At 41.2% G+C, this 19,990-nt stretch overlaps 1 long non-coding RNA gene across 2 annotated transcripts in view; it reads right to left on the bottom strand.

The window, feature by feature from the left end:
* Positions 1 to 361: 361 nt before the first annotated feature.
* Positions 362 to 19,990, bottom strand: part of LOC149123416 (uncharacterized) — a 129,101-nt gene continuing 109,472 nt past the window's right edge. The window contains exons 5-7 of one of the 2 annotated variants that reach the window (XR_016215941.1): positions 2,874 to 2,938; positions 2,284 to 2,365; positions 362 to 2,005 (exon numbers count right to left, since the gene is read on the bottom strand). This is a non-coding gene — a long non-coding RNA (uncharacterized LOC149123416). The remainder of the gene's footprint in view (positions 2,006 to 2,283; positions 2,366 to 2,873; positions 2,939 to 19,990) is intronic. The other variant, XR_016215940.1, reaches the window with a different exon arrangement.

Below are 19,990 nucleotides of genomic sequence, written 5' to 3'. Positions count from 1 at the left end.
ACCCATCTTTCAACAAACCCATCAATCACTACAGGTTTATGTATCTTGTAGCTTATGAGGTATTTTGGCACTTGGTGTTAGTCTCATCACTGTAATTTTAAAGATTGGTATTTAGCCATAAGAATGCCAATGAATTCCTTTATGCATTCATTCATTCATTCCTTGCCTGCTTCCATAAAAATCCCTAAAATAATTTATGAAAGGTAGTGCATGAATTTAGACAAAGCAATAGCTGAACAGTATTCCACAGTGTTCTAAGTCCTATAAAAAAAAAAGAAAGAAGGTCTAAACCATGGCACAGATTCACCTGTGAGATTCCCAGCAGCAAAGTCAAGAGGCAAACACATAAAGTGGCTACACACACGAGACTGTTTATTAACTCTGACCACATGATTTTTGGAGAATATGCACGAATTTTCTTGTCACTTAAGTGTGAGAGCCATCATGAGACCTGAAAAACACTGACTTGATAGATTTTATTCCCTTTTGTTAACACAAAGCCTACAAAACCCCAATCATGCTTGCGTTTCTCCCACTGCTAGGCAGCAGGGGCTGCTGGGGTAACATCTGTATCCTAGAGAAAAAGCACTAGAGTTGGATTTTGAAATAAAAGTCTGGTTCCTGCCAAGACTGATTAACCCCAAGAGACTACATTTCTTCTGTCTGTTTTAATCTGTATCAAGCAATATGCCATTAATTTGCATTGATCTTCACATTCTGCTTGCCCCTGGTTTTCTAAGGAACATAATTCAATTTTCTATGCAGGCGAGTTAGTTGGCCTTCAACTGGTGTTGAGTTTTCAGTGTAGGCATCACGGTGACATTATTGGAAGTTCCAGATGAATGGTTACATAAGGGAACTCATTCAGACACTGGATGGATTCTTTATCAGAATGAAAAATTATGGTGATGCTATCAGGGACAATGTTCTCTCTATTTTTCTTTCTCCTTTTTAAAAATCAAATTAGTATTAGCTATATGACATATGTAACCACTGAAGAAGTTTGAGCACACTAAAATGAGGCTTACATTTGAAATAAAGCCAAACTTCAATTAGTCAATCTTGAAAATTCAATAATTTGTATAGTCATTTCTTTGCAGAGTGGCCATGAGGTATACATGATGGGAAATTCACAAAATTACGACTGACATTATAACATAACCATAGTAAATATTTCTTAGATAAGCTAAAATGAAGAAAAGTGAACATTTGAAAACTAGAAGTTGTATTAATGTCCCTTGGGGGGGGGGGTATGGTGTGAAGAATCACTATATTCCTAAAGTTGTATTTATGAAAAGCAAGAAGTTTATATTCCTTAAATAAAAGGTTTCTGGGGAAAAAATAAAAGCAGTATCAGCTTCTTAACATATTTAAATTAAATGAATTTGAATATAAAGAGGACCTAGAATTTAATCTTTTCCAAAAGGTCTCCAATAACTAAGTATTCCAAGAGATAGATTCCACAATTTCTTCTTCTTTCAAAGGGGACATTTTCTATGTAAGTGAAGAGAAGTTGTTCAGATCCAAAAGAAAGTTACAGCTGGATATATTTGACTAAATATTTTTTTAACTCTGGAAAATGTCAATTGCTGACAAATTTCTCTCTGTATCCAGTTTATTTACATATAAATATATAGAATTTAAAATTGATAATATGAACAATACAAAGCTTGTAGCAAAATTGAATTAAAAGATAAGTTTATCTAGGTGCAAACATTCTGGAATCCATGAATAATTTTTTATAGCACATGTTTTTCCTGAATTTTTTGAAGACTCCCACATATGTGTATTGTTTGATGTTGAAATGGAGAAAAGACAAAAGATTTGTAAGAAATGTGTCAATGCTGTTGACCAAATACGTATACTTCTTCAAAGTAGAGGTAGGACCACTGTTCCCTGTAATGTTCCTTGTAATGGAACAGCCCTGATGTGCCAACGCACGGCTTTCCATGCTCTGTGCAACTAGGAAGTCTGAAGACAGTAGCTCCTCTTTCAGCCTCAGTGTCTGAAAGAGGAAGACGTGGAGAAGAGAACATTGTTAAGCCATAATGTACAAGTACAGCATAAGGTACAGGAGGTCATTATGGAGTTGTTTGCTACTGCAGCATTACTTAACCAATCCGGACCGAATGACTTGGTTATGATGCAGTGCAATGAGGATGGGCTAGATTATATTGCAAGAACAAATACCTCGCAAGCTCATGTATGTAAACCAAGATTGACTAGTTGCCCATGCTGCATGCCTATCATCAGTAGTCTGAGGGCTCTGCTTCATACACTTACCCAGAGACTTGGGTGACAGCTCTCCATTGTGATTATCAGTGCAGGGACAGTGGATGATGTTCACTGGCTCTTAATAAAGCATCTAGGAATGACAGGAATTATACTAATCACTTCTACTCACATTTCATTGGCCAAATGCAAATCAAGTAGAGGCATCTGCCTTTAGAAAGGATAGGTAAATATAATCCTAACATGTACCCAGAAGGAAAGGATTAAAAATACATCTATTAAGATCTTCGTGTTCACAATATTAAAATGAATCTGTTTTCTAGGTGAGAATACCAGCTAAGAAAGGTTATCTAAGTAGCTTAAACATATAATCAGGAAATGGAAGAAAAAAATCTAAACTCTGGTAGCCTGAATTCCAGTATTAGTAACAGCATTCATAATAACACCATAACACTAATAGTAACAGTGAGCATTTGCAGGCAGCATAAAGGAGTTGAATGGAGTAATAGTAGTATAGAGTATTATTATTAATAACTGATAATAAAAAAGTATCAACAGTCAATTAGCATTAATAATGAGGCAGAGGACCAGTTAAATGAATTTTCAGGTAGCAGTTATGTGATTTTAGGTGAGTAACACACCTTCTCTGTCCCCAATCACTTCATGTGTATGGTGATAATCATAACATCTGTCCTGTGGATTTGCTCTGAAAATTAAATAATTTGCATTAAAAGCACAGAGTAGCGTGCCTCATCCATAAAAGCCCCCCAGTACAAGTTTGCTGTGCATCAGGCTTTGTGGTAAGGGATTTGCCTTAACTGTATCATACACCAGCCCAAATGACACCATTGTGATGGAAATGTCCCCCCCTTCACCTAGATCTTGTGTTATGTCATCCTGCCTCCTGCCATCCCTGCCCCTTCTCATCTCCTTCATCTGTTCTCACATGTAGATCTTCACTCCACACCTGAGTGTCTGCTTCTATTGTGACCTTACTTTAAAACATTCTCATCCATATAGCTGTCTAGACCTCTATTCCCCTACCTTTAGTCCTTTTAGTATGATTACCAGATAACTAGCGCCCAAGTCTGAGAATCCCTCTACTCTAAGTATGAACATATCAAATTAGTCCTTTCTGATTCTCGTCAATGAATATTTGATGTTTCTATTACAGATAAACATTTATGTGCCCTGTGTAGATTTGTGAACAGCACAAATAATATGTTCTAATCCCTTGACATGGAACCCAAGTCATAAATAAACTTATGAGAACAGCAAAATTGTACATGGCTGCTTATATATGTGACAGTCTGGCCTCCCTGAGAAGAGTGGGGCTTTCAATTGCTCCTGGCAGTGTGCCGGCTGGGAGTAAGTACCTGAAGACAGTGCATTTGCTGTTGTTTGGGAAAATCTCAGCTGTGCTTTCAGGATGCAATGTTATTTTGAGCGACTTGGAAACACAATCCAGTGTTGGCTCCTCATTAATTTTTCTTTCCAGTGTTTTAGGAAGCTGTGGGAGCCACATGACTCCTCTCTGCCCTAATGACTGCTCTTAAAAAAAAAAAAAAAAAAGGCAAAGAAACCAGGCCCGCCACAGATGGGGCTGTTCAGAGAGCAGGCCCATGGTAAGTCAGGACAGATGCATAGAGCCCTTAGCTGGAAAGCATGTGGACCTCCTTATATGAGGGCTTGACTGCATCCGCACAAAGTGCTATTGTTTCACATTAATTAATTTAAAATGGCTTCTGGCATGGAACTTCAAAGGCGATTGAAACTCCAGACTTCCCTTACCCCTGTGATTTTTAAATCAAGAAGCTGGCCTTCATTATTCTTTGTCCTGTTCAACCTCTGAAAATTTCAGCACTTCCCTACTGAATCACTAGGAGATCAACAGATGCTTTCTCTCTCTCTCTCTCTTTTTTTTTTTTTTTTTTTTTAAGATTTATCCATTTATTTATTTGAAAGTCAGAGTTACACAGAGAGAGAAGGAGAGCAGAGAGAGAGAGCTGGCCATCCGCTGGCTCACTCCCCAGCAGGCCGCAGTGTCTGGAGCTGTGCCAATCCAGAGCTAGGAGCCAGGAGCTTTTTCCAGGTCTCCCACATGGGTGCAGGGGCCCAAGGACTTGGGCCATCTTCTACTGCTTTCCCAGGCCATAGCAGAGAGCTGGATCAGAAGTGGAGCAACTGGGACTCAAACCAGCACCCATACGGGATGCCAGCACTGCAGGGGGTGGCTTTACCTGCTATGCCACAGCACCAGCCCCTGACTTTTGAGAAGTGAATCAGCAGATGGAAGATCATTCTCTCTCCGGGTTTCCTTCTCTCTGTAACTCTGTTTGAATTAAATAACCTCAAAAAAGGAAGAAGTAACATCCTGTAGTAATACATGAGGGGAAAAGTGGGTTCTCAGACCAAGGAAACCAAGACCTGGGAGAGGGCAGACAGCTTAGATCTCACTGATTCCGCGTCTAGCTCATCTTCTGTCAATGCCAAGTGACAGATGCACCTTCAAGCTTATGGGTGAAATAAACTGTGCAAAGTCCTGGAGAACCACAGCAGCTCTGTATTTGTACATTAACACATCAGCATCATTACATCTCACTGTTCCATCAGCAGTACCCTCCATCAACCATGGGGCCAATATGTACACTCGTGTGTTTATGCTGGAGAAACAATAACAAATAAATTACATTAGGCAGCTATTTAAATAAAAATTTAAATAAAATGTAAATAAAATCTCTAAGAGGCCACTGATTTGGTCTAGGTACCAGCACTAGGCCCAACGGACCAAATCAAGATTGAGTTTAATCACAATAACTGAACTTGTGTTGGTTACAGGAGATCCTATAGCCAATTAATTAATTAAGCTATAAGCAGTTGGCTAGTTGAGCAGCTAAGCTGAGGCTAATTAAGTTGTTTTTTAAAAAATTATTTATTTGAGAAGCAGAGACACACGAAGGGAGAGGGGGAGAGGGGGAGAGGGGGAGAGGAGGAGAGAGGGAGGGAGACAGAGAGGGAGAGGGAGAGGGAGAGTACTCCCATCTGCTAGTTCACTCCCCTGAAAGCCTGCTGAAGCCAAGAACTGAGAACTCATTCCAGATCTCTATATGGATGTCAGAAGCTCTATTCCTTGAACTATCACCATTGCCTTGCAGAGTTCATATTAGCAGGACAGTGGGGTCAGGAACCAGAGCTAAGCATCACTCCCAGGTTCTCTAGTATGGGATGCAGGCATCTTAACCAGAATCCTAACTGTTAGGCTAAATGCCTGCCCCAATTAAGTTGTTTTCTAAGCCTCACTTCTGTTTTTCTATAAATGCTATCTGATGCTGTCAGTGGTTGGAGTTCTCAGAGCCTGCTGTGGTTCTGAGAGTTGCCCAATTAGTAAATCATCTTTGCTTTGTTGTTCTTTGCTCAAATAAACCCTACTTGATATAATTGGCCTAAGGAATTTTTTTTACCTTTTAACTATATATACACACATACACCACAGGAGGGTACTTCAAAAAATTTTATGAAAAAGTAGAATTTAAAAGTTTACTTTATGACAAAAAGAAATGAAGTCTGTGAACAGTTATTTATTTTGCATAATACACATTGTCCATCTACTTTCTGGAGACACCTCTATGCATGAATTTCAAAGAATTTGGCTCCCTACTTCCTCCACCCCAAGGTCAAACCAGATACCACCATATTCTGGTAACTCACAAGCTACTGGATTCACCCATGCACTGTGTAAAGATGCCATGATGGCCATTCCTAAGTCACAGGACAGCACCTGGGAACTCAAGGCTGGTTCTTCCACACCCATCAATTAGAACTCCCCAAGGGAAAAAAACATCTTTCCTCCCTCTCTCCTCCCCCTCTCCCTCCCTCCTTCTTCCTCTCCCCCTCCCCACACCCCTCCTTCTCCCATTCCCTCGCCTTCTCCCTCTCCTGATTGAGCACAGAGCCCCCTTGACCTCCCAGTCATCCCTCAACAGCTCTCCTCTCTTCTAGTGGATCTCTGAGTGATAAATTGCTTCCATTATTTCTTGTGTTGGCCTGAGTTGCCTCCTCTACATCTCACCTGACTGACCAGCCCAAACCTGACTTCTTTCCTGTCAGGGCTCTCCTAGAGAGTCACTACCTTGGTGGGAATAAATCACACAGGTCAGAAGACAGCCCTTAAAAGGCTTATGCCAGTAAAAAGCTTCTGTGAGAGAGAACTTGAAAAATTTTTGCAGCAGGAACAGATATTTGGCCTAGCAGTTAACTCACTGGTCAAGATGCCCTTCCTCAATATGGAGTATCTGGGTTCAAAACTCAGATCCTGACTCTATATCAGAGAACTCAGTGTAGACATCACCAAATACCACTTTTTATGGTCTGATATTTGGAGGATCCTGCTAGTGCAAACCCTGAGAAGCACTGGTGATGGCCCAAGTAACTGGGTTCTTGCCACCCATGTGGCATTGGGTTGTAGTCTACATTTTGGCATTGGCTCTGTCTTAGCCAACAGAATCTGCAGGCATTTGGGGAATGAAACAGTAGATGGGAAATCTATTTCTCTGTGTATCTATATGTATATGTATGTGTCTGTGTGTATCTGCCTCTCAAATAAAAATACACAATTTAAAATTTAAAAACATTTTTGCAACAAAATAAAATCTTTTAAGTCTGTTTTCTGTGTGTTTTTGAAAAACCCTGCAATATATTTTATTTAATGATTATACATCATACATACAGTTTAAAATTCCCTCATTTAAATAACAGTTATATCATAATTAGTTTTGGTAATGAATATATATCTGTAAAACTATAGTGTGAAATACAATATAGGAAGAGCAGGCATTTAGGCTAGCAGTTAAAATGCTGTATTCTACATCAGCATACATGGGTTCAATTCCTGACTCTGGCTCCTGACTCCAGCTTCCTGCCAGTGTGGATTGTGGGAAGCAGCAGTAACAGAGTTCGAATAATGTTGTTCCTGTCACCCAGGAGACCTGGACCATGTTCCCAGTTGCTGACATTGGCCCTAATCCAATCTCAGCCTTTGCTGGCATTTGGGAAGGGAACAAGTAGCTAGAAGTGTTTCTCTCTCTCTCCCTCCCTACCCTCCCCCCCCACACACACACACCTTTCTCTCTCTCTCTCTCCCCCACACAGAATTTAAATAAATAAATACTTTTAAAAAACACACAAACAAAAAACCACAAGGGCTGGCACTGTAGATGCAGCAGGTTAAAGCCCCAGCCTGCGGCACCGGCAACCCATATGGGTGCAGTTCGAGTCCCGGCTGCTCCTCTTCTGATCCAGCTCTCTGCTATGGCCTAGGAAAGCACTGGAAGATGGTCTAACTCCTTGGACCCATGCACCAGTGTGGGAGACCCAGAAGCTCCTGGCTTTGGATCAGCTCAGCTCTGGCTGTTGCAGTCATTTGGGGAGTGAACCAGCAGAATGGAAGATCATCCTTTCTCTTTCTCTGGCTCTACCTTTCTCTGTAACTCTTTTAAATAAATAAAATAAATCTTTAAAAACAAACAAACATGAGATGGCATCATGGTACAATGAAATGTGCCACCTGGAATGTCCACATCCCATCTTAGAGTGCTTGGGTTTAAGTCCTGCCTTCACTTCTGAGCAGGCTTCCTGCTCATGCACATCTTGGGAGGCAGTATATGATGGTTCAAGTAGCTGCATTCTTACCACTCACACTGAAGGCCTAGACTGAATTTCGTAGTTCCGGGATTTGGCCTCTCCTATCTCTAGCTATTGAAAGCATTTGGGGAAAGAACCAGCAGATGGAAGATCTCTCTCATTCTCCCTTTATGTTGCTCTCCCTTTCAAATAAATAAAAATAAACAAACTTTAGGAAGCAAAATAGAATTTCATATCAGGGTACTCAATGTACATATCATCAAATACTAATTTTTGTGATCTGAGCTTTGGAACCCTTACATTTTATATTTTAAAAAATTAACTTTTGTAATTTTTCTGTGAAGTTTTAAAATGAGAAAACTCAAGAGAAGCTGTCTGATGCATATTGAGAAGTATTTCTTCCTGGGATTGACGCTGTGGTGTAGCAGGTAAAGCTGCCTGCCACATGTGACACTGGCAGCCATATGGGTGCTGGTTCATGCCCTGGCTACTCCACTTCCAATCCAGTCCTTGCTAATGGCCTGGGAAAAGCAGTGGAAGACGGACCAAGTATTTGGTCCATTGCACTCACATAGGAGACCTGGATGAACCTTCTGGCATTGGCCTGGCAAGCACTGGCTGTTGCAGCCATCCAGGGAATGAACCAGATGATGGAAGATATTCTTTCTCTTTCAAAATAAATAAATAAATCTTTAAAAAATATATTTCTCTCCAGATTACATGATGTAAGCATGGTTGTCCCTTATTTTGACAAATGACATGTTAATCAGATATAATAGTCATTGTTATATATTAATTTCTTTTTAGCACTGGCTCTTGAGGTCCCATTTAAAGTTTCCATGCTAAATAAGAACTATGGATGAATATACTTGAAAATGTTTGTGGAAAACTGGAATTAAAAAATAAGTTTATTTTGGTACAAAAAATGAAATGAATGCACAAGGAAGTCTTCAAAAAACACTAGAAACATGTATTATGGTAGTTACAGATAATGGTAATATACTATTTCTACATAAAAAGCAAACATTAGAAGATAGAATTTTGCATGTTTTACCATAAAAGGATGTTAAATATTTGAAATAATTAATTTCAAATTAAACATTTGACTGCACACTGCAAAATGTATGTGTGTATGAAAATATCACATTCCCCCCAATTATGTACAACTTTATATGTCTGATAATATTTAATAAAAATGTTTACAAAAATTATTCTTATATTTTAGTTCTACTTTTCCATGAACTTTATGAAGAACATTTGTAGGTAATATATCTGTATCTCATAGGTTGGTAAAGATAATCTTAATGAGATTTTTGTGCATCTAATTAATTTCCCAAATCAGTATTTATTTATCCTCCTTTCTCAACATTAGTGCTCCCAGGCATGAGTTAAACAATATACAATAAAAATGAGAACATCAGAAGCTGATGATGGCCCACACCCCCATGATGGTTGCCAATGTTCCCTTGAGTGTGAAAGTGAGGGAGGCCCAGGGCCCTGGAACTGCTCCACACACCCCCAGTCACTATGCATCCCAAAACTTTCAGTTTCATTTGAAAAGAGTATCAAATTATTATATTTACTAAATTAGCAAAAAATTAAAAGAAATCAATTCATTAAGTCCAAGAATACCACAGAATATATTGGTAAATCCTAAAATATAAACTTTTTTATTAGCTAAAACTCTAACCAATATCTTTATGTTTTTTCCTGACTAATACAGTCTTATATTTATAGGGCAACTGCATCAGTTAGCTTTTGATGCTTTATCATTCATCCCACAATGTAGCAGCTTAAAACAACAGCCATTCATAATTCTGTGTGTCAGCAATAGAGCCCAGGTTCAGCTGGGTGGTTCTTTAGATCTTAGCTGGCCTCTTTCATCCATGAGATATCACCTGCTATTCAGTGCAGCAACTTTACTAGCAGGGAATGACTAGTTATTGGCTAAGTGATGGGGGTGACTGAGCCATTGTGGCTCTTACCATCCAGAAGAATAGCCCAGACTTCTTCAAAGGGTGGATCAATAGTGTTCCCAGAGAGCAAGACAAAGCCTCCAAGCTGCTTTGAAGCTGCTATGATTTGAAAGTCATGTTGAGATGTAAATGACTTTGTAACAGTATTAAGAGATGGGACCTCATGGGAGGTCTCTGGGCTATGGGAACTTCAGCCTCAGGATTGGATTAATGTGCTTATTGCAGGAGTGCTGGTTTAGTTATCACAGGAGTGAGCTAATTACAAAAGGGAGGAGCTTGTCCCCATTGTCCTCTCGCCCTGTGATGTCCTCTGCTGTGTCATGATGCAGCAAGAAGTCCCATGAAACATGCCATTGCCATGTTCTTGGACTTTCCAGCCTCAAGAACCAGGAGCCAAAGGAGCTTCTATTCTTATACACTGAAGAGACTGCCCTATTCTATTACAGTAGCAGAAAAATGGGCTAAGAAGCCTCTGCTAGGAATTGGCACAACATCACAGACTTGATTCTATTGGCCAAAGCAAATTATAAAGCAGGCTCACACCTAAGAGTGGAGAAATAAACTTCACCTGTTATCAAGAGAAGGTTCACGGGGAGCAAGAGAGTCGCAAGAAAAGGAGAGTGATAATTGCTGTCAGTTTTGCAAACAATTTGCTGTAGCAGTATATTAATCATGTTATTTTATTTTCTGTGCTTTATGATGTTTTGACATCTTAAAAGCTTGCTGGCAGGAAGAGACTTCTCATCCTAGGGCTAGACAATTCTCAGACTTCGTAAGGGGCTAGGCCATGAACATCTCTCATACAGAAAACAACCAATCCTGAATCAACAGCCCTAACTACCTCCTCTTCTGAATTCTCATACAGTAACCCAAGGTCATCCCTACTTTAAACCATCACAGGGCAGGTGTCAGCCAACTGGAAGCAACCCCCTGTCTGGAAGTCCAAGCATTCTCAAACTGGCCAGTCCTCGACGGCCCTCCTTGCCCTCCTTGCCTCTCTCGTGGAGAACCACAAAGACTCTGGCCTGGATACCCTCCCAACTCCTGTCTTCTGCCTCCTGACTACACTGGTGCTTTCCACCATGGCCCTGCCTGGTGCACAGAGACCCGGATCTAGGACCCAGGAGCATAATAAACTTCCTTTCAAACTTCATTCTCATTCTCTCCTGTGGCCACGCAGAGTTTCTCATCCAACATGTACACTCTTAGACAAACAGAACTGTGTGTCAAACTGTAACAATGGAAAAGAAAAGCTGACTTTTCCAGCCTTCCTTATACTGGTTCTATCACTCAGTTCTGGTCAAGAGAGCTAAGTGAAAGTCACAGGTTGGGGATTCTGAGTAAGCTGCTTAAAGGGGGAAAGATGTGGCTGGTTTGCATATCTGGCCTTGTCTCTTCTGCTTCTGATAAGAAAGCAGAAGCAGTGCTGGAGGTGGGGTAGCCATCTTGAAATCTTGACACAAACAAGAGTGAGGGTAAAAGCCACAGCAAAGATGGCTGAATTGAAAAAAAAAAAAAAAAGAGAGAGAGAGAGAGACAGCACAAAGTATTCCCTTATAAATTGTTACAGGAGGAAAATAAAGCTCTTTACTTGTATATTCCACTTTAGGTCATTTCTGTCATTCAATCATGCTGAATGTATGTACAAACAGCTGTGCACAACATGGTATGGGAAACTTAATTAACATATTCATAACAGCACAGCCCAACAAGAGAGAGAAATGAGAAAATATGTTTTCAGGTAGGTGCCTTTGGTCCCTGTGGGTGTCTGAGAGAAGGGAGAACATTAAACAGAACCAGAACCCAAGGACCAGAGAGATACCCAACTGCAGCCATGTTAAAGAGAAAACGATGGCTTCTGCTCCAGCACACAGCCTAGCCCTGGATAGATACCTATCCAAAAAAATTCTATTTCTGAGGCAGTGTTTGGTGCCATGGCAACAAAGATGAAAATGTACACAAAATGGAAATTAAAGAGATTTTTTTTCTTGTGTGGTTAAGATTTGCCCAGGAATATATATATATATATATATATTCCCATATATATATATATATTCCCATATATATATATATATATATATGGGAAAAACGATAGGCTTGACACTGGAGAACTGAATATTGGAAATACATTAATTCATTCAACAGATATTAAGCAAGCTTTTCTATAATTAATGTATAAATATCCCTTTATTTTTAAATATATCTTATGCATTTGAAAGGCAGAAAAAAAAGAGGTTTTTTTCCCCATATGCTGTTTCACTCCCCAAATGCCTGCAACAGCCAGGGTTGAGGACCAGGAACTCCATCTTGGTCTTCCAGAAGAGTGGCAGGGACCTCAGTATTTCATCCATCACCTGTTGCCTCCCAGGGTGCATATTAGCATAAAGCTGGGTCAGAATCAGAATTGGGACTTGAATCCAGTTAAATGGCATGATGTACCAACCTTCCTTTCCCTGCACTCTCCTCTCCTCCTCTCTGCTGCCTTCCCTATCTCTTCTCTCTTATTTACCCTTTCTTCCCATTCTCTTCCTTTCCCTTTGGAAAACAAGGTGAGGAGAAAAATCACATTAACATTTTATTTTCTTCCTTTAGGCCTGCAACTCTCAAAATATTGCAATATTAGTGTAATACAAGGAAACTTTAAGAATGGCTTCCTCAACTGTGCAGTGCTCAGGGAATCTTCTGGCTTCATCACCTGGCCATGGATGCCTTTTTGTTTCTTTAGATGAGTGCCATGTTGCATGTTTTGTTACCCTTACCAATGAGCTGTTTGATCCCCAGGCAGTTAGTATCTGCCTATGTATGGCAAGTAAATCTGCTACTCTCTGACCCTGGAGCACCTGTGCTGTCTCTGTGGAAAATTGCTTGGTATATGGTCATCCTCCCATTCCACAAACCCAACAATCCTGTCACACCCCCAGTTTACTTTTTTTTTTCTATTTTTTTAAATAGTGTTTCTATCCTCCATAGTGAAAGCCAGAACAAAGAATCTGGATGTATTCCTGAGACATCAATGATGGGCATTCTAAGGCATATTCTATGGAAAAGTTCCTCTGTATTCTCTGGAAGAAGGGCCCCTCTACCCACTCTTCAAAGATTACTTCCAGAATTATCTTAATGGTCATAAAGGACCACTACTGGCTGGAACTAGTGTGTTTAGCCTTGCTGAGGTATTAAAGCTGAGGTCTAAAATCTCTCATGACCAACCCCATACATCCCCTTCCACACAGAAAGCCCCAGGGCTGCACATGCCCAGGTCAAATGAAGGAGCTCAAGGATGCTTGGGCACTACCAATTGTATTTAAGACCTGGGCTGGTGCCGTGGCTCACTAGGCTAATCCTCTGCCTTGTGGCACCGGCACACTGGGTTCTAGTCCCAGTCGGAGTGCCGGATTCTGTCCCGGTTGCCCCTCTTCCAGGCCAGCTCTCTGCTGTGGCCCGGGAGTACAGTGGAGGATGGCCCAAGTACTTGGGCCCTGCACCCCATGGGAGACCAGGAGAAGCACCTGGCTCCTGCCATTGGATCAGCGCGGTGCGCTGGCCACAGTGTGCCGGCCACAGCGGCCATTGGAGGGTGAACCAACGGCAAAGGAAGACCTTTCTCTCTGTCTCTCTCTCTCACTGTCCACTCTGCCTGTCGAAAGAAGGAAAGAAGGAAAGAAGGAAAGAAAGAAAGAAAGACAAGACAAGACAAGACCAGACCAGACCAGACCTGGGACACCAAGTCCACTTCAGTCCATAAGGGAGCCAACTGGGGACATCTGGGGTGCCAAACCATGTGGGTGAGATCCTGGGATACCAGATCTAACCTAGTCTACTGTTACAGACAGCTTCAGGGCCTGCAGACACCTGGCAAAACCAAAGCTCCAAGGGCTGTGGATGCCTGGGCAAAAGGGGCTCTTGGAGAGCCATGCCACACCTATTTTCTTTTTCTCGCCCTAAGTCATAGGAGGTGTTTCAAACATGGGTCAAACAACCATTGCCATGGACTCACCCTAGGTTACTTCTTAAAAACTGAAAACCTGGGCTGGTGCTGTGGCATGGCAGGTAAGGCCGCTGCCTGCAGTGCCAGGGTCGCATATGGACTCCAGTTTGAGTCCCAGCTGCTTCATTTCTGATCCAGCTCTCTGCTATGGCCTGGAAAAGCAGTGGAAGATGGCCCAAGTCCTTGGGCCCCTGCACTTGCGTGGGAGACCGGGAAGAAGCTCCTGGCTCCTGGCTTCGGATCTGCACAACTCCAGCTGTTGCAGCCATCTGGGGAGTGAACCAAAGGATAGAAGATCCCCCCCTCCCTCTATCTCTCTCTCTCTCTCTCTCTCTCTCTCTCTCTGCCTCTCTGTAACTCTGCCTTTCAAGTAAATAAATAAATCTTAAAAAAAGATGGCAAAGGTTTTAATAGTTTAAAAAATTATGAAACCCTTGAATTCAATGTTCTAAACAAGAAAAAGCTTGTTTTCTTTTGTAGGACTGGCCACAATTCAAGCTGTAAGCTAGAGAATGGAGAAACCTTGCCACCAGATGGGACCCTCAGTTTTAAAACTACCCTCCAACTCCAATTCTTCTGTAAGAGACAGCAAAAGAGGGTCAGAAATGCCTGCCTCCAGATCTTCATGGCCCTCTTTCCAATCCCCACCTGAAAAGCCCATAGAGCTCTTGCCCTAATATAAACAAGAGAGGCACCCTCAGCTATGAAAGGGAATCCAAGTTCCTTCATGTTCTGTCTGTGGACATGACCATCACACAGGTAAGATATTCTAATTGATGTGGGAACTCTGAGAGTGGCTGTTCATCGCAGGGGACACCTGAAAGGGAACAGCTCTATCATCAGAGGAAATGTGCTGGCAGATAGGGTAGCAAAGAAGGCTCCAAGAAGATTCTGGAAATGGCTCCAACACCTCAGCCTCTATAGCAACCCATTGCCCACTGTACTCCTTAGGATGAGGATGGAACCCAAAGCCACCTTAAAACATTGCCCTTTTTGTGGTGCTGTATGGGAGACCCTTGCTTGCCTGACATCCTCTTTGATGCAGATACAAAAGATCAAATAAAACATTACCAATTTAGGTCAGGCACAGAAGACTCTGATAGAATATGGCAACATGGTTCTCCCACTGCCAGTCTCCAAGAATTACAGACAATCAATCTCCCTGGGTGACCTCATTTGTAAAAAAAAAAAAAAAAAAAAAAAAAATTGGAGAGAGGGATTCTCCTCTGACCAACTGCAGCCTAAATGCTAAGAGCCCTTTCAGTCTTCACAGGCACCTAGAATATAAGTAAACATTTTGCTTTAGCCATGCATTTCTCTCTAGAGAGACAGACATTATGGCTGCTACACTTCCCAAATGACATGTTTTTCTATTTCTTATCTTCTTCTCTGGAAACTATTGGCAGGAGACTATCCCTGGTAAGATTTCCCATCATATTGGGAGAGTATCTTACCATAGTCCATGAAGTTGCCTAAAGATAACCTGTCCACTGCCTCAGGCAATTTAGCCCAATCAAGGGGCCAGGCCCCATAGCAACTGCATGCTTCTTTAGGTTCCCTAGCAAGCCCTTGATTACCGACAACTAAGACAAGGTGGAATATGTGCAGTGATTCATCAAACATACTGCATTTATATGAACACAAATGGGCTCAAAAAATAGCAAAAGGATTTATTACCAAGTCCAGCTGTCCCATCATTTTGGTAAGGGAAGTCCCTCAGTTTTCACCATTTGGCAAGTAGTTAAAAAGTACTCTCCTCTCACCAACAAATTTATTATTCTTATTCCTTTTTGGCCCATGTACACTCATCTTAATTATAAAATTTTTCTTTTCTAAGGTTGAAAGAGTTTCATGTAAAAAATGATGGTCATACAGGGATTCTAGGTATTGCTAATGACTGGCAGCAAGCCAATAGCTCTTTGAATTAATTGTCTAGATCAGCTGGCAAGGGATTCTCATTCCCTGGCTAAGCAGGAATGATACCCTGACACAGCATGCAGAAATTATGTAAATCGAAACTTCCTCCCTCAACCTCTCATTAAGATTAAGGGTTGAACATCTCAAAGTGGAGAAAAGGTGATGTAGGTTAGGTGGTAGTAAGAACAAGAGGAGCTGAGGTTTGACAGCACCACCCTGCTACCTGGCCCAGTCTGTGGCATGGCAGCAAAACTTATGGCCTGATAGTCCTGGGCAACCCCCATTGCAGCATCAGCCAGCACACATAACAGCCTAGTCTGCATCATTCAAATGTCCTTTTCATGCACTGTCCAAAACCGCCTTCCATGCACCATTCAAACCACCCCCCTTCTGAGTAGCAGAAACTGTTGTGTTGCAACTTGGAACCAGTGCCAGTTAGAAATCTTCAATATAAGGCTGCAGCTCTGTCTTTACAATGATGCTTAGATCATTAGAATGTAATTAAAATAAAGTTAAAATGGCCCACATTCCAACTCCCATCACACAGACCTTAATACTTCCAAGATTTCAAGAAAAGGCCACAGTAATGGACCCCATCTCAAACTCTGCCACTTTCGAATATTAAAAGAAGCCCTGACCCAGACACCACCCCCTATGCCTCCCAGTGGTATAAAGACAGCTTGGAACCTTGTTGACTGCAACTCATTCTCTGCTGTTTGCCCATACCTATTCTGCGAGTGTGTACTTATATCACATTCCTGTTCACCTCTATGTCCTTCCTTGAATTCTTTCTTACATACAGGTGACAACCTTGACCAAGGATAGCCAGGGACCGTCCCACAACAGAATCTCTCTCAATCTCTCTCTGTCTCCCTCCCTCCCTCTTTCACTCTCTCCCTCTCCCTCTCCTTTCTGCCATACTGCTTTAAATAAATAAATACATCTTAAAAAGATAAAATTATGCTCACAAATTCTCTGATGCTCCTTTCTGGGCTGCATCCTCCTCCCCTTGAGTGAGGACTGGAACTCATAATTTGCTCCTAACACATGAAATAAGGGGAACCAATTTTTTAAAGATGCATTTATTGGGGCCAACATTGTGGCATAGCAAACCATATGGATGCCAGTTCAAAACCTGGCTGCTCCTCTTCTGATTCAGTTCCCTGCTAATGCAACTAGGAAAATAGCAGAAGATGACCCAAGTACTTGGGCCCCTGCACCCAGGTAGGCAACCCAGAAGCAGAACTGGGCTCCTGGCTTTGGCTTGGCCCATGCCTGGCCATTGTGGTCATTTGGGGAGCAAACCAATGGATGGAAGATCTTTTTGTCTTTCTTTCTCTCTTCCTCTCTCTGTAATTCTGCCTTTCAAATAAAAAAAATTAAATAATTTTTAAAAATATGTATTTATGTATTTGAAAAGTAAATTAGAGACTGAGAGAGATTTCCATCCACTGGTCCACTCTCCAAATGGCCACAACAGCCAGGGCTGGACCAAGCCAAAGCCAGGAGCCAGGAGCTTCTTCCAGGTCTCTCACATGGGTGGCAGGGGCCCAAGCACTTGGGCCATCTTTGGCTGCTTTTCCTAGACCATTAGCAGAGAGCTGGGTCAGAAGTGGAGCAGCTAGGACTGGAACGGGCACGGTCACTGGGACATGGGATGCTGGCATCTCAGATGGAAGTTTAATCTGCTATACCAATTGCTGGCCCCAGGGACCAGTTTTGACAATGTTCTGACTTTGGGGATAAAAATCATAAAATAGCAGTGTGGCTTCCAGTGTATTTATTCACTCATCTTCTCTCATTTTCCCCACTGGAAGAAGGCAGCTACCATCTTGTCAGAAGATGTCACTTCCATCCAATACCACTGAGCCACTGAGGCTTTCTCTAACAGCCACATTAGTGAGCTTGGAGGCAGTTACCACCATCCCCAGTCAACCTCGATGTGAATTCATGAGAGACTGAGCCAAGGACGTCCAGCTTTGCTACTTTCTACACTACTGATCCACAGGCATGGTGACGTCAATAATTGCTTAGGGGTCATTTGCTATATGGGAACAGATAACTAATAAACTACTTTAACATTTACAGTTAATCAGTAACAACTGTTTATTTCATTTTGCCTAAGTTACCATTAGTCACTGCTGACTCATTTAACACATTAAGGCATTGAGATGGTCTATCTAATCTTTCATAACTTTTCATTTTCCTTCTTATTAATAATTGCCCTTTTTTCTCCAGTTTTCTGTGTGTCGATTCTAAAGATTTCTCCAAATATTTCATCAAATCTACCATTTGTCTTTGTTTCCTTTATTTCAAAAGGCATACCCTGACAGATGATCTGACAATTTGTTCTCTGATTCCCACGGAGACCTTTCTCCCAGCACTTCTGCTCTTGCTCCCATCCATCTCTGTTTTCCGCAGCCCTGTGGCCCTGGAATTTGTCTTTCCTTCACTCCAGGGTTTCTGTTCACTACTTTTGTGCATCATGTTCCCTTCCTTCTTGGATATTTCATTTCTCATCTTTTGTGCAATTTCCTGCTTTACAAGAGGATATTTTTCAATAACTTTCTCAGTGTAGTTGCACCATATGTGGATTTAGGTGTCTGAAAACAATTTGTCTAAGATTGTGAGTCAGGGGAGGATAATCTTTTTAGCATTCATTCTTAAAATCAATTGACTGATTGATCTGAAAGGCAGGGTAACAGAGTGAGGGAGAAAGAGTAAGGGAGAGATCTCTTCCTTCTCAATTAACTTCCCAAATTCCCACAACTTCTGGAGCTGGCTGGGATGAACTCAGGAGTCAGGAATTCCATCTGTGTCTCCCACATGTGTGGCAGGGACTCAAGTACTTGAGTAATCATCTGTAACCACCCAAGGTGTTTTAGCAGGAAGTCAAGTCAGAAATAGAATAGCCAGGACTCAAGCCAAGGACTCTGAAGTGGGATGTGGGAGTCTCAAGTGGTGGCTTACCCCACTGCTCCATGATGCCCGCCCCTGGTGAGGATATTCTGAATGAAGACTTTTTCTTTTACTCCTGAAATGTGTTTCTTCAAGACTTTTTTTCTATTTTTCACACTTTAGTTCTTCTCAATAATCATTGTGTCCCGATTGTTCTCTGTCCACGTTTAAGCCTTTCCTCTTGCTTCTCACTTTTAAGTAACATGTACCACAGAGCCTGGTACGTGGTCACAACGTATGGACTACTTTCTCATGGACAAAGAAATAAATGCAAACAACAACTTAACAAATCAAAATGGCTTTCAATTTCAGGAGAAATGGATTTTAATGTTGAATTTGAGCATTTTAATTAATTTTATAACTTTTGCTACTCTTCTTATGCTCGCCACACTTCTTTACATCTTTCCTTTTTAGCATTTGTTAACCTGCCTATTTCCATTAGGATACAACCTCGTTACTAATCTTCTGTTGATGAAATATCATCACGTCTAATTTACAAGAGGACATTGATAATTTAGCAATGGTTATTGCTTCCTCTGTGTATGCTAAGATATATGAGCTGGGAGCTCAGAGCTGGGTAGCTGTAACTAGATTCTACATGCATCTGAGTTAGAATAAACCAATCTAAGTTTTTGTACCTCAATATCCTCATCTCTGGAAAAGAGTAGCTTCTCAAATCTAATGTCTAGAGAAGGAGTGGCTTACCCATTTTAAGCTCCAACTTTTCTTAATCTGACCTTACAAACTATCATTATGAAAGAACACTGGAAAGGAGTACACTCTAGTTTCCGGCCCTTGAGTCATAACAATTCTTACCCTTTATGCAAATCATTTATTTTTCTAACTTATAAAATATTTTAACTTTCTCATTTATGCAGCAAAGGCAGTAACTATTTATATCACCATATAGAATATTAGTGATTATATAAATAATACAGTTAAAAATATAAAGCATTATGTCAATGTAAGGAACTATTATTATTAAGGAAGAGTTATTTCTCTTCCATACGCTATTACTTGAGAAGAATTCAGAGCTGACGAGCCCTAATTAAGGTATTATTATGGATTGAATTGTGTTTCCACAGAATTCAAAAGTTGAAGCCCTACCTATGTGACAGAATTGCAGATAGTGTCTTTAAGGTTAAATGAGATCGTAAGAGTCCTTCATCTGATAGCAGCTTGTCCTTATAGATAGACTAGTAGGAGATTCCAGACATTTCTCTCCCTCTCTCCTATCTCCTCTCTGCCATACGAAGACAAAATAAGAAAGCAGCCATATGTG

The sequence above is a fragment of the Oryctolagus cuniculus genome, chromosome 11 (assembly GCF_051225735.1).
Source record: "Oryctolagus cuniculus isolate XC-2025 breed Fujian yellow rabbit chromosome 11, ASM5122573v1, whole genome shotgun sequence".
Lineage (NCBI taxonomy): Eukaryota > Metazoa > Chordata > Mammalia > Lagomorpha > Leporidae > Oryctolagus > Oryctolagus cuniculus.
Note: the sequence above shows the minus strand (reverse complement) of the source record. Positions and strands in the feature narration are given on the sequence as shown.